Source organism: Stomoxys calcitrans, chromosome 5 (assembly GCF_963082655.1).
Source record: "Stomoxys calcitrans chromosome 5, idStoCalc2.1, whole genome shotgun sequence".
Lineage (NCBI taxonomy): Eukaryota > Metazoa > Arthropoda > Insecta > Diptera > Muscidae > Stomoxys > Stomoxys calcitrans.
Window position 1 is genome coordinate 16,695,965 of NC_081556.1, and position 21,677 is coordinate 16,717,641.

General features: G+C 36.6%; 1 protein-coding gene across 13 annotated transcripts in view; it reads left to right on the forward strand.

Annotated features, from left to right (window-relative positions):
• Nucleotides 1-21,677, forward strand: part of LOC106081688 (uncharacterized) — a 445,711-nt gene that overhangs the window by 207,375 nt on the left and 216,659 nt on the right. For all 13 annotated transcript variants that reach the window (XM_059370389.1, XM_059370401.1, XM_059370400.1 and 10 more), the window contains exon 3: nt 17,844-17,880. The gene's annotated coding sequence lies outside the window, so the exon portion shown is untranslated. The remainder of the gene's footprint in view (nt 1-17,843; nt 17,881-21,677) is intronic.

Sequence of the window (21,677 nt, forward strand, 5' to 3'; positions counted from 1 at the left end):
TTCCTATCCGATTTGGCTGATAATTTAAATAAGGTGTTTTGTTATGGCTTCCAACAACTATGCAAAATATGGTTCAAATCGGTCTACAACCTGATATCTTTATATATAAAATTCAATTTGTGTTTGTTTGTTTGTTTGTCGGTTTGTTTGTTTGTTCCGTATAGACTCAAAAACGGCCGAACCGATTACCTTGAAACTTTCACAGATTGTATAGGTTGGTCTGGACGGAAACATAGGCTATAAAAGTTTTTTTAATCGGGAGGGGGGCGGACCCTCCCCTTTACCCCAAAAGCACAACCCAAAAATAAAAGTGTACCGATCAGGAAAATATGGGTCTCAAACAAAAGGTATTCAGGAGAAGATACGATACGATACGGGGGCCGCCCTAACCCAAAAACACCCTAAACTAGGTTAATTGAACGAGCATGACCATTTGGGACTCAAATGAAAGGTTTTCGGTAGTAGATAACGACTGTGTGTATTGTGTAGCTTGGTCTGGAAAGAAACATAGGCTATATAATTTTTTTAAATCTTGAGGGGGGCGGACCCTCCCCCTTACCACAAAATTAATACTCAAAAGTAAAAGTGAACCGATCGGGACAAATGGGATTCATATGAAAGGTATTCTAGAGAAGAGTACGAATTTCATAATAAAAGTTGAGTCCAAGTACCTAGGGGGCCGCCCCAGCCCCAAAACCCCTTAAAATAGGTTTATTTGACGATCATGGCAATATGGGACTCAAATGAAAGGTATTTGGAAGTAGATCACGAATATGGCCAGGAAGTAGGAATATGCTTTACAATTGATTGATAACGGAAGGGGCGGACCCTTCACCTTTGCCCAAAAACACCACCCAAAATCAAAAGTGGACCGAGGAGGACAATATGGCTATCAAATGAAAAGTTTGCTGGAGTAGATCATGAATCTGGCATACAAATTCATGTCGAAGTATAGGGGGTCACCCCCACCCCCACAAAAACGCCCAAAATGGGCACATTAGCCTATCACGGATATATGGGACTCGGTTTGTTTGTTCCGTATAGACTGAAAAATGGCAGAACCGATTTTCTCGAAATGTTCGCATTTTGTGTAGGTTGATCTGAAAGGAAACATAGGCTATACAATTTTTCGATATTGGAAGGGGGACGGACGCTCCCCCATATGCCAAAAACACAACCCAGAATCAAAAGTGGACAATATAGGTATCAAATAAAAGGTATTGGAGAGTAGAATACGAATATGGTATTAAAATTTGTCTCTAAGTTCCCATCGGGCCTCCCCAACCCTAAAACTCCCCCAAACAGTCATATTGAACGTTCATTTCAATATGGGGCTCAAATGAAAGGTATTCGGGAGTAGATTACGAATATGACATTAAAATTTGCGTTCAAGTCAAGGTGGCGCTTTTCCTCCTAAAGATACGTCAAATGGGTTTTTTTGACCCATTATGACAATATGGGACTCAAATGAATAGTATTTTAGAGTAGAAAACGAACTGGATATCCAATTTTGGAGCCAAGTGTTTTGGGGTACGCCCTAAAGTGCCCCTAAATTGAACTTTATTTCCGTTGGGAAAAAAGAACGAATTTGACCCCAAAACACCCTCCAAATCGTTCATGATTACCGGCCGTGGCAATATGGAGCTCAAATTAAAGGAATTTGGAAGTGCAGCACGAATTTGATATCCATATTTGAGTCGAAATATGTGAGGTGCCATCCCTCTCCAGTACATACTCCTCTGTCTCTTTCGTCGTGCCCCGGATTACTTTCTCGGTATGCTTGTGAGCTAAGCAAATCCATCGCTCACTTCTTCTGTCATCCCGATGCCCTCATCTCTCGATTCGGCTGCGATGACTGTTTCGTTGACATAGTCGCTGTCTGAATCCGAGTCAGAAACACCACCTTTACTTAAAGGCTGGGGACGAACTGTGCAACCCTCTGGATTATCCGTCTCTTTCTGTTTAATTAGTCTGACGACTAGTTTTACGCTTGAAGCATTACTCTCGATTACAGGTGCCAAGGTACCCACACTTATAGGAGGGGAGGACAACATGCTGCGATCTGACGCCACCACCGTAAATGTTCAGTCTTTGGTGTCCATTTCTAGCCTACTCCACTACTACTCCACTACTATTTATTTTTTCTTTGAGGAGCGAAATAAAAACACGACCGCTTCACTCAACGGCTACAATACAATCGAAAATTTTTTAAATGACCCTGCATGGGATTGTATCTCGCAAATGTCGCCAACATTAAGGGGATAAACACAGCTTTGTCCGATGTTCTCGCCAGGATTCGAACGCTTTCAGCGTTATAGGCTACAATGGCACGAATTCGATATTCGATATATAGGGCGAAGTGTCCCCACCCTTAAAAAATATTAGAGAGCTAAAGAAGGCGCAGCGGAGCGGGCCCGGTTCGGCTAGTAGCTGTCACATAAACCGATCTGGGATCTTGACTTCTTTAGCCTCAAGAAGACCTAATTATTATCCGATTTAGCTGAAATTTTATACAACGACTTCTTGCATGACCTCCAACATAGGTGTCAAATATCGTCTGAATCGGTCTTTACCCTGATACAAAAAAATGCAAATTTTTCCCCATGAACATTCCACTAAGGAACAGGGGCAAACTTCTCACATATCAATGGGTGCAGTCCGATTCAAGTTTAAGCTCAATGATAAGGGGTCTCCTTTTTATAGCCCAGTCCGAACGGCGAGCCGCAGTGCGACACCTCTGTGGAGAGAAGTTTTACATGGCATAGTACCTCCCAAATGTCGCCAGCATTAGGAGGGGAAAACCACCGCTGAAAATTTTTTCTGATGGTCTTGCCAGGATTCGAACCCAGGCGTTCAGCGTCATAGGCGGACATGCTAACCTCTGGACTACGGTGGCCTGATACAGCTCCCCTATAAACCGATCTCCCTATTTTACTTCTTGAGCCCCTAAATTGGAGCCCCACAGTACTTCTACTGTGGTCTCCAACATTCAACGCAATTAGTAAAGCAATTCTTTTCTTATATCCTTTGTTTATCGAAAAAGAGATACCGGGAAAGAACTTGACAAATGAGATCCATGGTGAAGGGTATATAAGATTCGGCCCGGCCGAACTTGGCACGCTTTTACTTGTTTTCCTTATAAACAAAATCTGGAAATTTTCTCTACAAACCACAATTTGTACGCAATCTTCTCAAAAGCCAAATTTTCTTTTCCTAAGAAAGATATTTGTTTAAAAACCCCTACCAATCACCCCACTCCAAACGCTTCCTTCTTAAACCCAGCAAGTTACCCGTAACTGCATTTCTATCTGTCTGCTGCCCTATACCGTCTGTTGTTGTTGCCTGCATGTGTTATTTTCCCATCAATGGGCAAATTATCACAGAACATTCCTTTTGAACTCGATTGCTTTTTCTGCAGCCACGACCTCCACGTCCAAGTTGGCTCCCAAAGAAATGTTCTTCTCAAGTTCTTCCGTTTCTTGCCATCAACATCTATGCGAAAAATGTCTGTTTGCTGCTTGTTGTTGTTTGCCAGTTGCTTACTCCAAATAGCTTCTGGTGAAATTTGTTTAATTAAATCATATTTATTTTAATTATGGAGCAGTTTTTTACTTTTCCTTTGCCTTTACCTATTTGCGTATGTTTTGCTGTTCTCCTTCTCTTGTGCATAGATGGCTCTAGAGCTCGCTCTTGTTCAATTTAATTAAATCTCAAGCTTTTTACTTTGATGGTAACGACAATTCCGACGACGACGACGTCGACGACAACAACGATGAAAGCCAATGGTAATGGTTATGGCAGTTATGGCGTCATCATTGTCATGAACTTTCCTTCCTTCCTTCCATTTTTTCACCCAATCAACTTTCTTTCTGTTGTAGCATATTTGTGTTGGCTTAGTTATTTATGGAAATTGCCATTTGCTCTGGAGTATCAGCAATCGTACATACCCACCTACCTATCCTCTGGTTGTAGTTGTAGTTGTTGTGAAAAATAAAGTCATAACATGATAGTTTATGGAAATGCTCAATGTTTTCATTTAACTTTTTTTCCTTTGTAGGCTGTTAAGTTGTTGACTAACACAGTTGCCCGGGAAAAACTTTGAGAAAGTTTTTTGTTCTTATAAAAATAGAAGGACAATTAAAAGTTGTCAGGGAAATTTTCTTAAAAAATAACTTTCTATGAAATTATTCTCAAAATTTATCTAAAAGCTTCTTTAGAAAGGTTGAACTACAAGCTGTGTCTGATGGACTGGTTCCCTGGCGTAGGGAGATATACTCTGCTTGTATCAGAATGTCATATAAACCTGTGGGATGGAGGGACACGAAGGTTATTTTCATTCCGAAAGCAGGAAAACCCTACCACACGAAGGCGAAAGATTTTCGCCCTATTAGTCTGTCATCCTTAATGGATCCCTTTAGAATCCCTGGAGATCTTAGGGCAAAGATCCCTGAACATTCCACTAAGGAACAGGGGCAAACTTCTCACATATCAATGAGTGCAGTCCGATTCAAGTTTTAAGCTCAATGATAAGGGGCCTCCTTTTTATATAACCCAGTTCGAACGGCGTGACGCTGTCCGACACCTCTTTAAGAAAGAAGTTTTACATGGCATAGTACCTCACAAATGTTGTCAAAATTGGGAGGGGAAAACCACCGTTGAAAATTTTTTCTGATAGTCTCGCCAGGATTCGAACCTAGGCGTTCAGCGTCATAGGCTGATATACTAACCTCTGCGCTACGATGGCCTCCAGAATGCGTATAGTAAGGGCAAGTCCACTGAAACAGCCCTTCACGACCTAGCCGATCACATAGAGGGTTCTCTCGCTGTCAAGGAATATACAGTGGTAGCATTTCTTGACATTGAAGGTGTTTTCAATCATGTAAGACCCACATCAATCATGAAGGAGTTGAGTTGAGTTTCTTGGCATTAACACTACCGTAAGAAAGTTTATTAATAACTTAGTTTGGGATCTGTGGATCTAAAAATATGGGTCAGTAGAGGAACTCCTCAAGGAGGTGTACTGTCTCCTCTACTTTGGAATATAGCCATTAACAATATATTATTGTCTCTCAATATATTATTGTCTCTGGAAGAAAAAGGCTTAAGAGAGATCGCGTATGCTGATGACGTGGCAATTGCGGTTAGGGGAAAGTCTCCCAGCACTCTAAGAGGTATACTTCAGGAAGCTCTACGTGCAACAGCAAAGTGGGCTACCGAAAGTCATCTGGGTATAAATTCGTGCATGGCAAAAGTTGTTCTTTTCAGCAGGAGATACAAGTTGCCTACAGTGGAACCTGTCTCCTTGGGTGGAGAGAATGTCCCATTTTCAAAAAGAGCAAAATACATGGGTGTTTTGCTGGACAGGAAATTGAACTTCAAATCCAAGATTATGGAAAGGGCAAGAAAGGCCACTCTTGCCCTATGCACCTGCCAGAGAGTCATTGGCAAAAGTTAGGGATTTAGACCCCGTATCATGCATTGAGTATATACTGCAGTTGTCAGACTTATTATGCTATATGGTTGTTGTTGTAGTAGCAGTGTGTGGTACACTGAAACGGCCGCCCTTGCCGATGAAGGAATTCATCGGGTCAATCCGGTACATACGACCGGCTGGCATGGGATTGATGCTATATGGTGTTGTGGTCTGGTGGACGGCGCTTCAAAAATCCACCTACTGCTCAATGCTTAACCGGATCCAAAGAATGGCTTGTTTGTGCATCACAGCCGCACTGAGGACGACAGCATCTGATGCACTGAATTTAATGCTTCATCATATGCCTCTGGTCATTGTGGCTACCCAAATTGCAGCGATCACTACCGGGAGGTTAAGGTTAAGCTTCCTCATTGGTCATGTATCATGTATCCTTGAAACAATATCCGATGTTCCAGGCAGTGTGGATTACACCCTACCTGAGCCGCTTTTTGATAAAAATTGCTATTCCACTAATCCTAAAAGAACCGATAGGAACTACGATATCCCTGGTAACAGAAGTTACATGGACTGCTATACGGATAGTTCCAAATTAAATTACTAGGTGGGAATTGGGGTGTACTCTAAAGATCTAGAAATGGTCATATCGAAAAGGTTACCCGACCACTGCAGTATGTATCAAGCAGAGACGCTTTCAATTAAGAAAGTGGTGGAATGACTAAGATATAATGTCATTACGACGATTGGCATAAATATCTTCTAAGGCAGGCCAGGCAGCCCTTAAATCCCTGGAGAACGTATTTCTAAACTCAAAAACCACCCTCGTCTGTCGCAGATCTCTCAACGAGATGTCTGAATAGTTCAAAATTCACCTGTTCTGGGTGCCGGGCCACAGAGATGTCCCAGCGAATTGTAAAGCGGATGAACTTGCGAGACAAGGAACTACCCTACACATTCCAGGGACACTAGAATCTGTGGGTATGCCTCTAGCGACAAGTAAGCTAAGTTTTCTGGACCAGGCCCGAAGGACAACGAATGATAGATGGTCACAAAGAGGGGGCTGTGAGCATTCCAAAACTATGTGGCCTAATCTAGACTTGAATAGGTCTACTGCTTTGCTATCATTGGCTAGAACAGACGTCTCAGTCATTGTGTCCGTCATGACAGGTCACTGTCTAATCGGAAACATGCTGACAGACTGAAGGTGGAGCTGTGAGGACATCGAAGAAGAAGAGGCTATAGAACACCTTCTGTGAGTGTGTCCCGCACTAGCAGTTGGAATGAGTTCCTCTTTAGTTTCTCATTTCTTTGAGAACCTGTCTGATTTAGCGGATGTGAACATTCACAAGTTATTGGGCTTTTTAAAGCGATCTGGATGGTTCAACGGTCGGAAGCAGAAGGCATCTTCCTTCTTCTGTTCCTGTGGTATCACAATGGACGAAAACGTCTAATTGAATCTGATGGCAGATTGCCACTTCAACCTAACCCTACCTAATCTTCTTTAGAGATGAAATTTCAGTGAAACAAATTCTGTAATGAAAATATTTCAATGAAATTGTATCTAAAGACAAAACTTTGGGGAAATTTTTCAGGAAAATTTCTCTAAAGATAAAACCTTTGTGGAGGGGATTTGATAAAAAAAACCTCAATTGGCTGCACGAAAAAGGCCCCTAAAAGAGGAAATTTGACCCCACAAAGATAGTTTTTGTTCTTCCTATACCAGTTTCGGGCATATATTTTCATTTTGGATTCAACGAGATCGGTGAAAAATCACTTCCCTACGAAGGAAGGCCCTGTAGACCTAAACATGAGCAGAGCAGGTATTCGATCGTCTCATCCTCATCAAGACTTCATCTGCCTCGGTCGTTATGCGGAACTGTCATGCTCGCGTCCTTATGCCCCATCGAACAGTGTCTGGTTATGACTTCTGTAATCGTACTCAGTGCTCCCCTCGTACTCTTTTGGCCGACAGCTGGCGCGAATGGTCTAGCAATCCGACATTCACCCACAGACTCATTCATTAGTTCGACAAAAGGCATATGTGCAACACCAGCCTTAGATCTGTTTGCCGTGGAATATCGCCTCCTGGCATACTTGTCTGCCTACTCATTACCCAGGACACCTTTGTGTAAGGGACCCCAGGCCAACACAACGTCATGAGCCAGGGGACCGTTCAGGGCCACACACATTTCGCCAAGCACTTCGATCGCATCTTTCTCGAATTCAAGGACCGCCATACTATCCTCAATTATACTGAGTTTCGAAAGTGTCAGGTCCATCCTTCAGATTTTCTTAGCGGCCAACGTAATGGCATTGACCTCTGCCTGAAAAACAATACACCGGCAGTCTAACTGACGTACCCATGTCGAGTGTCTTTGAGTAGACCTCCAAAGCTGTGCCCGACTCCATCCTGAAGTCGTTGGTGAAATTAGAGGTCTCATCTAACTCAAACACAGCATCCATCTCACAGAATCCGGTACAAGTTATTTTCAATCGGTCTCGGCGCCAGGTTGCCTGAGATCCTACCCCCTGCATCCAGGGCATCCAGAATGGAGCATTGGCCGTGTCCGCCCTTTCTCAGCATGCCAATTTCCTGGTGAACAGGAATAAGAATCCGAATATCTAAACCATGAAACTAACGATTGAGCAGTACAACGCTACCCGACGATGTTCATGAGAAGCAATAGAGTTGAATACTCTACTGTCTCCAATCAACACCATCGCTCTCCGTTGCACCCAGTCAAGTAGCCCCAAGCATGATTTTGGAGCTCCTGCCCATGTATGGCCTAATGTATGTAGTACAGATATTGAGAAGATCAGAAGAGGTGAAATACTTCCTGCACCGTTTAAGAAAGCCCAAACACTTGTGAATGCTTCTTTGGACACTTCGAATTCGCGTTTTGACCAACGGACATCACATTGTATCTTCAAACCCAGAACATCAACAGCATCTAACTGCTCAATATGGCAGATATTTTAAAAGGCATGTATTTTGCTAGTATTTTTCGATTCTTTCCCACAGAGTGTTGTTAAATGCCCTCTCAATATCAAGAAAGGCCGACATCGTGTACTCCTTCTGTTGCAGAGACATCTTGACCTCTTGTATCACCTCATGTAGGGCCATCTCCACCGACCTTCCCGACCTTGTGACCCGCTGAAATTCTTCGGTGTCAGTCCCTCCCTCACTTGAGGTCTACCAATCTTTCCAGTGCTTTAAGTAAAAACGATAACAGACTGATTTTTCTTGCCTTGTGGATAAATACCACCCTGACCTGCCTCCATGCTCTTGGGCAGCAGGACAATGCCAGACTTGACCCGAAAATCCAATGCAGTCATGACAGAGTTACCCCAAGGGACTCTTACAGCAGCTCCGGGATGATCCCATAAGGTGCAGCTCTCACCTTTTTTCTCCTTGTCAATGATGTCACAGATAAGATTTTCAATGGATTCAGCCGTTGTGGGTGTTAGGATGTCCTGATCGTCTTCCTCTTCCTGGCTGCCACACCATCTCCTACTCGAGAACAATGTCACCTATAAGATCTTCCATGGATTTAACCCTTGTGGATATTACAATGTTCTAATCGTCGTCCTCTTCCTGGCTGCCGATTATTTTTTTCTTGCCTTGGGCTTAAATACCATCCAGACCTCCTTCCATGCTCTTGATCAACAGAACAATGCCAGGCTTGCAGCCATGACAATGTGACCCCAAGAGACTCTTGCAGCAGCGCCGGGATAATGCCGTCCGGTCCGCCCCACACCATTTTCTCCTCGCCAATGATCTCACCAATAAGATCTTCCATGGATTCAGCCATTATGGGTGTTACGATGTCCTGTTCGTATTCCTCTTCCTGGCTGTCTGGACAATGTGTCCCCATCAGTGGTAGTTCCACCGTCTCCTGGTTGTTCTCGGTGTGAATTCCGACTTCTCTCCTCAGAGAACTTGGCGTGCAAGAATCCTTAGAGAGCACTTTGCGCAGTCTAGATGCTTGTTTGGTTTCCTCTAATTCTACGCAGAAGTTCGTCCAAGAACTCTTCATCACTTTCCTCGGCTCCTTTGAGAACTTGCCCAAGGTCTTCTTCTTTACCCTCTTTGAAAATCTGTAAGCCTTCCGTCATCCCTTCGTGATACTTATAAACACCTAAGCAAGGCCGATAACTTTACTTTACTTTGAGTATAATTGAAATAAAAGCTCGCTAGATAATCATTCTTTGAAATTTAAGTAGGGAATAAAAAAGAAAACAAATTTAAATCTACAAAAACTATTATAGTGCAAAATTTAATATCACCACTTAGCCACTGCGCAGCCAACTGAATAAATATGGCTACTCAAATATTAGGCCATTTAACTAAGCCCATGGCTTGTGGTTAAAGCGGCATTAAATGAAAAACTCAAAATCTTTTGGGGCAAAGACAAAAATCCCCAAAACTAAACTAAAAATACCCATAACACATAAAGGAAAGTAAAAAAGTAATAAAACTTTCCAAAGCAACAACAACAACAAATATAAGCTGCACAAACAAACAGGAAGTATCTTTGCTTAACAAAATATTCTGCAAGCTACATAAGCCAAGACAACTCCTCCTGCTATTTACTTCATGGTAAAGAAAAACAACAAGAAAGAGAAAAAAATAAAGAAAAGCAAAGAAAAAAATAAACAAGCCAAAAATACCAGCACTTGAATAAAATGTATTTGTTTTTAAACTTTGAACTATGGTTGTTGATGTGGACGTTGGAACCTGTAATGGAGTCCCTAGTAATAGCGATGCTGGTGCTTTGTGCTGCTGTTGGTGCTGGTGCTTTCAGCATGGACACGTACATCAAACCTCAACTCCCACTGAGAGTAGCCAATCTACGGTAATAAAAGAAAACAGGTCAGGATACACAACGGTGGAAAAAGTAAACTTTGTTGAAGGAAAAAAATTTACGTAGTTACTTCCTAAGAAAGCTAATGCAGTTTTTTGTTTGCTTTTTCATTTTTTACCTCCACCCACCCTTGTACTCAATGTAAAAGCTGAATTGATATTATACACTTGCATTAGAGTGGATGAATGAAAGGAAGAAGAGACAGTATTTAGTACAGAGCACTATAGAAACGCTGATACCCTCCTACTCATATTACATCCAAAGTGTGTTGTGGTAGTGTTTTCCGTTTAAAATTTAAGTAAGGATTATTATAACGTAAAATTCAGATGAAGCTGAAACTTGTTTCGGTAAAATTTTGCCTTTAGAGAACATTTCATCGACATTATGTCTTTAGAGTAAATTTCATTGAAATTTTGTCTTTTAGAGGAAATTTCGCGGAAATTTTGTTTTTTTTTGAGGAAATTTCGTGGAAATTTTGTCTTGAGAGAATACTTCATCAAAATTTTGTCTTTAGAGAAAATTTCGTGGAAATTTGGTTTTTAGAGAAAACTGTGTGGAAATTTTGTCTTAGAAAAAATGTTGTGGACATTTTTTAGAAAATTTTTCATCGAATCTTTGTCTTAAAAAAAATCATAAACATTTTCTCTTTAGAGAAAAATTAATCGAAATTTTGCCTTAAGAGAAAATTTTATCGAAATTTTATCATTTAAGAAAATTTTATCGAAATTTCCTAGTTAAAGAAAATTTTATCGAAATTACATAGTTAAAGAAAATGTTATCGAAATTTTTTATCGAAGAAAAAATTTTATTGAATTTCATCTTTTATCGAAAATTTGTCTTTTCAGAAAATTTTATCGAAATTTTGTCTATAGAACAATTCCTGGAAATTTTGTCTTTAGAAAAATGTATCTAGAGAAAATTTCATCGAAGATTTGTCTTAAGAGAAAATTTTATCGAAATTTTATAAAAATCCATCGAAATTTTGTCGAAATTTTCTTAATAAAAAAGATTTTATCGAAAGTTTTTCTTAAAGAAAAATTTCATTGAAATTTTGGTTTCTGCGGAAACTTCATCAAAATTTTGTCCATAGACAATTCTATTTCATCGAAGATTTGTCTTAAGAGAAAATTTTATCGAAATTTTATAAAAATTCATCGAAATTTTCTTAATAAAAAAGATTTTATCGAAATTTTTTCTCAAAGAAACATTTCATTGAAATTTTCGCTTCAGAGGAAACTTCGTCAAGATTTTGTCCATAGACAATTCTATTGAAATATATCTATTTAGAAAAATTTTTATCGAAATTTTGTTTTTAGAATTTTTTTTCGAATTTTGTTACCAAAAAATATGTTATCGGAAATTTTGTCTTTAGATAAAATTTCATGGAAATTTTGTCTTTAGATAAAATTTCATGGAAATTTTGTCTTTAGATAAAATTTCATGGAAATTTTGTCTTTAGATAAAATTTCATGGAAATTTTGTCTTTAGATAAAATTTCATGGAAATTTTGTCTTTAGATAAAATTTCATGGAAATTTTGTCTTTAGATAAAATTTCATTTAATTTTTTTTCTTTAGAGAAAGAAAAATAACATCGAAATTTTGGCTTCATCAAAATTTTGTCCATAGACAATTCTATCGAAATGTATCTATTTAGAAAAATTTTTATCGAAATTTTGTTTTTAGAAAATTTTTTGTCGAATTTTGTTATCGAAAAAATGTTATCCGAATTTTTCCTGCAGAGGAAATTTCATCGAAATTTTGTATGTAGAGAAAATTTCATCGAAATTTGGTTTTAGAAAAGATTTCATCAAAATTTTATCGAAATTTTATCTTAAAAAAAAGTTATCGAAAATTTGCCTTAAGAGAAAATTTCGTAAAAAATTTGTGTTTAGAGAAAATTTCATGGAAATTTTTTCTGTAGAGAAAGAAAAATATCATCAAAATTTTGGCTTCAGAGGAAACTTCATCAAAATTTTGTCCACAGACAATTCTTTCGTAATATATCTATTAAGAATAATGTTTATCGAAATTTTTTATTAGGAAATTTTTTATCGAATTTTGTTATCGAAAAAAATGTTATCGGAAAATCGCCTTCAGAAAAGTTTCATTGAAATTTTGTCTGTAGAGAAAATTTCACTAAAATTTTATCGATATTTTGTCTAAAGAGAAAAATTCATCAAAATTTTGTCTAAAGAGAAAAATTCTTCGAAATTTTGTCTTTGAGAAAAAAATTCATCGAAATTTTGTCTTTAGAAAAAATTTTATCTTTAGAGAAAATTTCACTAAAATTTAGTTTTAAAGAAATTTAGAGAAAATTTCATCGAAATTTTGTCTTGAGAGAAAATTTCATCAAAATTTTGTCTTGAGAGAAACTTTCATCAAAATGTTCATCAAAATTTTGTCTATAGACAACTCTATCGAAATTTATCTATTTAGAAAATATTTTTTATCGATTTTTTTGTCTTTTGAGAAAATTTTTTATCGAATTTTTTGTCTTTAAAAAAATTCTATCGGAATTTCTGCAGAGAAAAATTTATCAAAATTTGGTTTGTAGAGAAAATTTCATGAAAATTTTGTATTTAGAGAAAATTTTATGAACATTTTGGTTTAAATTTTCTCTTAAAGAAAATTTTATCGAAATTTTGACGAAGAAAAATTAATCGAAATTTTTTCTTTAAAGAAAATTGCATCGAAATTTTGTCTTTAAGAGGAAATTTTGTCTTTAAGGAAAAATTCGTGGAAAATTTCATCAATATCTTGTCTTTAATAACAGGTTTTATCAAAATTTTGTCTTGAGAGAAAATTTTATCGAAATTTTGTCCTTAGAAAAAATTTTATCGAAATTTTGTCCTTAGAAAAAATTTTATCGAAATTATTTCTTCAGAAAAAATGTCTTTAAGAAAATGTTATCGAAATTTTGTCGGAAGTGAAAAATTCATCGAAATTTTGTCTTTGGTGAAACTTGATCTAAATTGGTCTTTAGAAAAAATTTTATCGAAATTTTGTCCCCATAGAAAATTTAAAATTTTGTCTATAGAGAAAATTTAATCGAAATTTTGTTATTAAAGAAATTTACTGAAATTTTCTTATTAAAGAAAATCTTATCGAAATTTTCTATTTCAAGAAAATTTTATCGAAATTTCCTATGTTAAGAAAATGTTATCGAAAAAAATTGAATTTCGTCTTCCTTCGAAAATTTGTCTTTTCAGAAAATTTCTCGAAATTTTGTCTTAAGAGAAAATTTTATCGACCACTTAGAAAGTCTTTTGAGAAAACTTGTGTCTTTAGAGAAAATTTCATAGAAATTTTTTCAAAGAAAAAATGTCGTCCAAATCTTGTCTATAGAGATAAATGCATCAAAATTTGATCTTTAGAAATACATTTTGTCGAAATTTTGTTTTTAAACAAAAATTTCATCGAAATTTTTTGTTTGGAGAAATTCCATTAAAATATTTTGTTTGGAGAAAATTGCATCGAAATTTTGTGTCCGAGAAATTTTGCATATAGAGAAAATTTCATCGAAATTTTGACAACTCTATCAAAACTTATCATTTAAAAAAAAATTTATCAAATTTTTTTCTTTAGAAAAAATGTTATCGAATTTGTCGTCTTTAAAAAAATTTTATCGAAATTTTGTCTGCAAGGAAAATTTTATCGAAATAATGTCTGTACGGAAAATTTCATTGAAATTTTATTTTTAGAAAAAATTTCATCAAAATTTTGTTCTTAGAGAAAATTTTATCGAAATTTTGTTCTTAGAGAAAATTTTATCGAAATTTTCTTCTAACAAAAGTGTTATCGAAATTTTGTCGAAAAGAGAAAATGTCATCAAAGTTTTTTCTTGAAAAAAAAAAACTTAATCGAAATTTTATCCACATAGAAAATTTCATCAAAATATTGTCTATAGACAATTCAGTCGAAATTTTGTCATTTGAAAAAATTTTATGGAAATTTTGTCTTAGAGAATAAAAAATAATTTTCCAATAAAATGGAAAATTTCATCGACATTTTATCGACAGAGAAAAATATATCGAAATATTGTCTTTAGAGAAAATTTCATTGAAATTTTATCTTCAGAAAAAATATCTTCGAAATATTGTCTTTAGAGAAAATTTCATGGAAATTTCGTGTTTAGAGAAAATTTTTTCGTTATTTTGTTTTAGAGTACATTTTATCGAAATTTTGTCATTAGAGAAAATTTTATCAAAATTTTGTCTTTAGAGAGAGTTTTGTCGAATTTTATTGAAACTGTCTCAGAGAAGTTTTTATCGAAATTTTCTCTTTAGAGAAAATTTTATCAAAATTTTGTCTTTAGAGAGAAATTTGTCGAATTTTATTGAAACTATTCCCAGAGAAGTTTTTATCGAAATTTTCTCTTTAGAGAAAATTTTATCAAAATTTTGTCTTTAGAGAGAGTTTTGTCGAAATTTTGGCTTTGTAAAAAAATTTAGACTTTTTGCAAAATTTTAGTGAAATTTCTCAAAAATCTTTGTTCCTCAAGAAAATCTAATGGAAACCTAGTTTCTAGAAAAATTCAAAATATCGTTGAATTTTTGTCATGAAGGATATTTTCGATAGCAAAAATATAACTAAAATTTTGTCGTTGTCCTTGGGAAATGTTTTATGAAAGTTTTTAACAGACTCTCCACCTCTGCTTACATTTCCTCTGCTTTCGCATAGCCTGTAGTTTGAATATCAAACAATTTATGTAACTATTCTTCAACCCAAATAAAACTTCTACTACAATTGCCATTAAAATTATTGGCATCTGCTTTTGTTCGCCCTGCCCCCTGAACAGATGTTACAAATTGCTTTATAATTTTGCACATAGTTAATAAACTTTTGGCAATATTTCGCCTTTCAATGCAACGACAAGTTTACAATTAATTTGAAATTTTTTGTTCGATCGAAAAACAACAACGGAGCTGCTACAAGAAACGCCTCCTGCAGCAACCTCAACCACCATACACCAATGGGTAAACGCCTCCACTCTAAAGTGTTGACGTAACACAACCTTGCAAGGCACCCACCTTTGAATGGCCATAGCAAAAGGGGTTGCCAATTGTAAGTTTTGTACAATGGAAATGGAATGGAGTAAGGAAAAATGTCTATTTTTCAATAGTAGAAAAGCCCTATAGAAAATAATTTATTCCTGCTCATGCTTCACCATGGAAGTTACGTATAATCATACTACCCCTGATAAAATTGATAAGTTCTTGGAAACAATTAGCCAATAAAACGTGTACAATTATTGCACTGTAAGCATAAGTGAATTTGACATTCTTTAGTTTGACTTTGAATTATTTTATAGAATATTGTTCTTATGGCCTCTTTCTTAATATTTTCATCTTGTATAGTTGACAGCAAGTACTCAGTGCTACTAAAAAAGCTGTTCACCGTTACTTCTCCGGTGCCGGTGAAAATGGGTAGATGATTTATCGTTTTTAAAATGTTGTCTTTTGCATTATTTGATTGTGTATCATATAACACCGGGTTACGCTGTTGTTGTTGTAGTTCTTGTGTTTGCTGTTGCAATTCTAGATATGCTTGGCGTAACCGTTCCAATTGTTGATCCTTTCTGGCTAGTTCTTCTGCCACATTTACGGATGCGATGTGAGCTTGTTCCTCCATTCTTCTTCGTTTGTCGAAGACTTTTTGCCTTTGCGAATACACTTTTAAAAGAAAAAAAAAAGGATTGACTTCCTTTATCTAGTGGTGTCCACTTAACTTAAATGTTCACTGCACTATTGTTTATTTTAGTGGTGTTCAATTTTTTGAATTATTCACTGCACTATTGTTTATTTTAGTGGTGTTCAATTTTTTGAATTATTCACTGCACTATTGTTTATTTTATAATCCTGGAGGGTCCCGTAGGATTCGCAGAATTTATTTAATTATTTATAATTTAGGTACGTTTCACTGGATCCTTTTTAATTCCTAAAGGATCCTACCGACTGCGCCAATTAGATAACCTGATTAATTATGTTTATTAAAAAAAAAACAATTGTTTTTTTCTTTCTTTTATTTATTTATTCGTCGACTTGCGACTAAGAGGATGGAACTAAGACTAACTTTTACATTTTTAATTTACTTATTCTACAGGTATTATTTGTTAATTAATTATTGCAGTGTTAGCATAAGTTTATTTTAAATGAAATTTGATTAACACACTTTTGTAAATAATTGTATACTCAGCTCCAGACAGTTTTAACTGGAAAAATAAAATAAAGTCAAACTAAAGAATGTCAAATTCACTTATGCTTACAGTGCAATAATTGTACACGTTTTATTGGCTAATTGTTTCCAAGAACTTATCAATTTTATCAGGGGTAGTATGATTATACGTAACTTGGACGACCTAGTCAGGCCCCCAGGCTCTTAAAGCCTACATTTCAGCCAAATCGGATAATAGTTGCTGAAGAAGTAAAATCAGTGAGTTGTTTTATGCCATCCGTCATCTGACCCAAAAATGGTAAAGATTGGACTGTAGTTGAATATAGCTGCCATATAGACCGATATGCCGATAAAGGGTCTGAAGCTCATAAAAGCTTCATTTATTACCCGATTTCGTTGAAATTTTACATAGTGAGTTGTTTTAAGCCTCCTGGCTTGGGACCCAAATATGAGTCAGATCAGACTATATAGATATAGCTGTCATATAGACCCATCATCCAATTTAGAGGCTCCCATCCCATAAGAAGCAGATTTATTGTCTGAAAATCTTACTTGTATATGAGTTCTCGGCACCTGATTAAAATATCAAATTTCATTATTTCTTATCAATTTCGGATAAGAAAATCAAAGTCAGGCTTTAATGGGTTAAAATGCACGTCTTCATATGTGGTAACACTTTTTGTCTGAAGATTTTTTTCTTTTGCCAAAAATACTAACGCTCCAAAGCAATTGGATTTTTTGTCAATTTTTGTATGCACCGGCTTTGAGCTGTGAGCGTTGTGAGGCCATCAGCACACATTGCACCAAAGCTGTCGTCTAAAGTTTCTCAGCCGAAGGCAATATTTGAGGCGTATTTGACCGAATAAAGACAGCAGGCGTGATGCCTTTGGTTTTAGAAAAAAATTTGGTCATCGTTAAAAGAATTAAAGAAAAAAAAAAGCTTCTACTGTTGAAGGTATTCACTGTTCCCTTGCAAACATCACAATTTTTGAAAATTTGTGTTTGAATTGAATATCTTAGTTTTTCTAAGCTTCTTGGAGGCAACATTTAAGAAACGTAGTTTTCTAAAATTTGTATTTTGCTTTTTTCCAGCAATACGGTTTCCGTAGATTTGGGGAGAAAAAATCTAGACCTGAAACATTTGGTACCTTAAATAAACTTACAAATAAAATTGACTGATTGACTGGGATTACCATTAAAGGAATCAAAGGTTCAATTCCCATCGAAGGCTTTGTTCTTTCATTATTGTTGTACAGCAATGGACTATAAATTATTCAAAAAAGTTTGTTACGGACTGTCGCTTTTACCTAACCTTACTTACAATTTTGTTCATTCTTTATGTAACAAAGTTTTGTTTTATTTCTCTTTTCAGAAGGCAGTGATTGCAACTCCATTGGAATGTGATTGAGGTAAGTGTTCGATTTTTGCGAAATTTTGTTCAAATTATTTGGAAGGTATGACTGAAAACATATATGTGGGTTTTTTAATAGGATGGGGGTTATACAAATCTCTTCATACCGTATGTAACACCTCAAAATATTGATCTGTCACAAACAAAGTCGGTCAATCCATATTCGTTTGTCCGCCCGTGACAACGTTCCAACGAATAAATATATCTGTGAAATTTTGCTTAGATACTTCCTATTGATTCAGTTCCAAGTGGGCCATATCTTCTTCTTATATATAACAAATAAAAGCGTGCTAAGTTCGGCCGGGCCGAACTTTGGATGCCCACCACCTCGGGTATATATGTAAACCACTTTTCATCAAAATCCGGTGAAAATTGCATACCGTATGTCCCATAACAGTTATATTGAAATATGATCCAATTTGGACCAAATACTAATAAGTACAAGTCATGTTCAATTGTGTATAACAAAATATTGGTCATTTTAGTAGCTATATCTAAAAATAAACCGATCTGAACTATATACAACATGGATGTCGAAAAGCCTAAAATAAGTAAATGTGTCAAATTTAAGTTAAATCGGATTATAAATGCGCCTTTTTTGGGATGAAGACTTTAAATCGAGAGATCGGTCTATATGGCAGCTATATTCAAATCTGGACCGATCTGGGCCAAATTGAAGAAGGACGTCGAAGAGCCTAACACATCACACTGCCTCAAATTTCGACGACATGGAACAATAAATGCGCCATTTATGGCCCCAAAATCTAAAACCTACAGATCGGTCTATATGGCAGCTATATCCAAATCTGAACCGATCTGTGCCATAATGCAGAAGTATGTCAAGGGGCTTTACTTAACTGACTGTCCCAAATTTTGGCGACATCGCACAATAAATGCGCCTTTTGTGGACCTAAGACCCTAAATCGGAGGATCGATCTATATGGCAGCTACATCCAAATCTAACCGATCTAAGCCAAATTGGCGAAGGGCCTAAGACAACTCACTGTCCCAAATTTCAGCAAAATCGGATAATAAATGTGGCTTTTATGGGCCTAAGACCCTAAATCGCAGGATCGGTCTATATGACAGCTATATCCAAATCTGGAACGATCTGGGCCAAATTAACGAAGGATGACGGAGGGCCTAACACAACTCACTGTCCCAAATTTCAGCGAAATCGGACAATAAATGCGCCTTTTATGGGCCTAAGACCCTAAATCGTAGGATCGGTCTATATGACAGCTATATCCAAATCTGGAACGATCTGGGCCAAATTAACGAAAGATGACGGAGGGCCTAAGACAACTCATTGTTCCAAATTTCGGCAAAATCGGATAATAAATGTGGCTTTTATAGGCCTAAGACCCTAAATCGGAGCATCGGTCTATATGGCAGCTATATCCAAATCTGGGCCGATCTGAGCCAAATTGACGAAGGATGTCGGAGGGCCTAACACAACTCACTGTCCCAAATTTCAGCGAAATCGGATAATAAATGTGGCTTTTATGGGCCTAAGGCCCTAAATCGGAGGATCGGTCTATATGAGGGCTATAGCAAGATATAGTCCGATCTTCGAATTTAACCTGCTTATGGACAAAAAAAAAAAGAATCTGTGCAAAGTTTCAACTCAATATCTCTAGTTTTGAAGACTTTAGCGTGATTTCAACAGACAGACGGACAGACATGTCTAGATCGTCTTAGATTTTTACGCTGATCAAGAATATATATGCTTTATATGGTCGGAAATGGATATTTCGATGTGTTGCAAACGGAATGACAAATTTAGTATTCGGGAAAAAGTGTCGATGGGGCCACCCCACCCCCATAACACCCCCAAATGGGATATATTTGGTGACCATTGCAATATGGGGCTCAAAAAAGAGGTATTTCAGAGTACAACACGAATATGATATATATTATCTAGGCCAAGTCACTGAGTGGCCGCCCCATCCACCAAAACACCTCCCAAACCGGTCATGTTTGTCGACTATGGAAATATGGGGCTCAAATGAAAGGTGTTTGGGAGTAGACCACGAATCTGATATCAACATTCGCGACAAACCTTCTAGGGGATGTCCCACCACCATACCAACTCAAAAATAGGACTTACTTGCTCACCAAGACAATTTGGGTCTTCAAGAGAGTGGAGCTCGATATTGATATTTTTTAGGGCCCATACCCAAAATAGGATATATTTGCAAACTTTTGCAATTAGGGGTTTAAATGAAATGTATTTGAGATTGGAAAATGAACTTGATATCCAATTTCGAGGCAAATGGCATTATGGGGTTCAAATAAATCAGATATATGAGAATAGAGCACGTTGCTGATATATTTTCCGGGCTTAGTGTTTGGGGGACCACCCCACTCCCCAAAAACACCACTAAATCGGGCATATTTTCTGACCATGTCAATGTGGGTCTTAAATGAAAGGTTTTGCGGAGTAGAGAACGAAATTGAATCCCACTTTCGGGACCAATATTCTAAGGGTCTAGCCCTTCGCCAAAACTCCCCACAGACAGCAATTATTTACTGCCCATCGCAACATGGGGCTCATATTAAGGTATTTGAGAGTATAATACGAATTTGATATCAAAATGTGGGACCATGTATTTGGGGCACCGAACCTTCCCCAAAACACCCCCCAAAGGGTAATAATTTTTCGACCATGCCAATATGTGGCTCAAATGAAAGGTATGTGAGATTAGAAAACGAATTTGATAACCTATTTTGGGGCCATGTGTTTGGGGGACGCCTCATCGTGTAAACTCCCCTAAAACAATGACAATATGAGGTTTAAATAAATGGTATTTGAGAGAAGATCAAATGTCTGGGAGACCACCGCACCCCCAGAAAACACTCTTAAATCGGACATTATGAGAATATTGGGCTGAAATACATCCAACATCTAAACTTAAACGACATTAAACCCTCCGAGCAAATTCGTACTCCAATAAAGATCATATAGGATTCGGAAAAAGGCACTTATATTGTTATACTATTAGTAATTTTTTCGTAGCATGGTATTTCACTGAAATCTCTTTAATTATCGAAAATAAATATTCAAAGGATAATTTTATTCCATATAAAGTAAAAAAAGAAGCAACGGAGCAGGCCCGGTTCAGCTAGTGTAAAATAAAAACACAAACATTTATTTTTTTATATTTTTTATTTATTTATTTTTTTTCTAATCTTATATACCAATACCTTATAAGCCAATCACTAATCAACACACCATTAGCAAATGCCAAGCTTAAACCCCCCTTATAAAAGAAAAAGATTAACACATTTTTTTAAGAAACTGATATTACCCAAATCTCTCCCGCTGTTTATTTTTCTATGCTTTTGATTTTAAACAAATAATTTGCGGCACTGTGTTAATTAAAAACCGGTAATTAATGACTTCTTCCCAAAGACAATAGAAAAGATGCACTCAAGGTATTAAATGATTTGTATGATTTCATCGAACGAATATTAAAAGTAATGCAAACATTTACGATGCGCTAAAATTTTGTGACCACTACCATTGAATGGGGATGTTGGACTTAAAATTGGACTTGTGCTAGACATGGTGCGAGCCGGTTAGTATTTCCGTTCACAGAAAAAAATATCTCTTAGAAAAAACCAACTACAAAATTAGTATTGAAAATTTAAATTCTCAACAATATCTGGATTGAAGACATTATTTGTTGAAGTACGTAAGTAAGTCTTTACAAGAGATTTGACAGACAAAAGTATTGAAATATTGTTGACTTTCAACAAATTCTTTAGTTGAGGTAGTTGTAAAAATAGGCA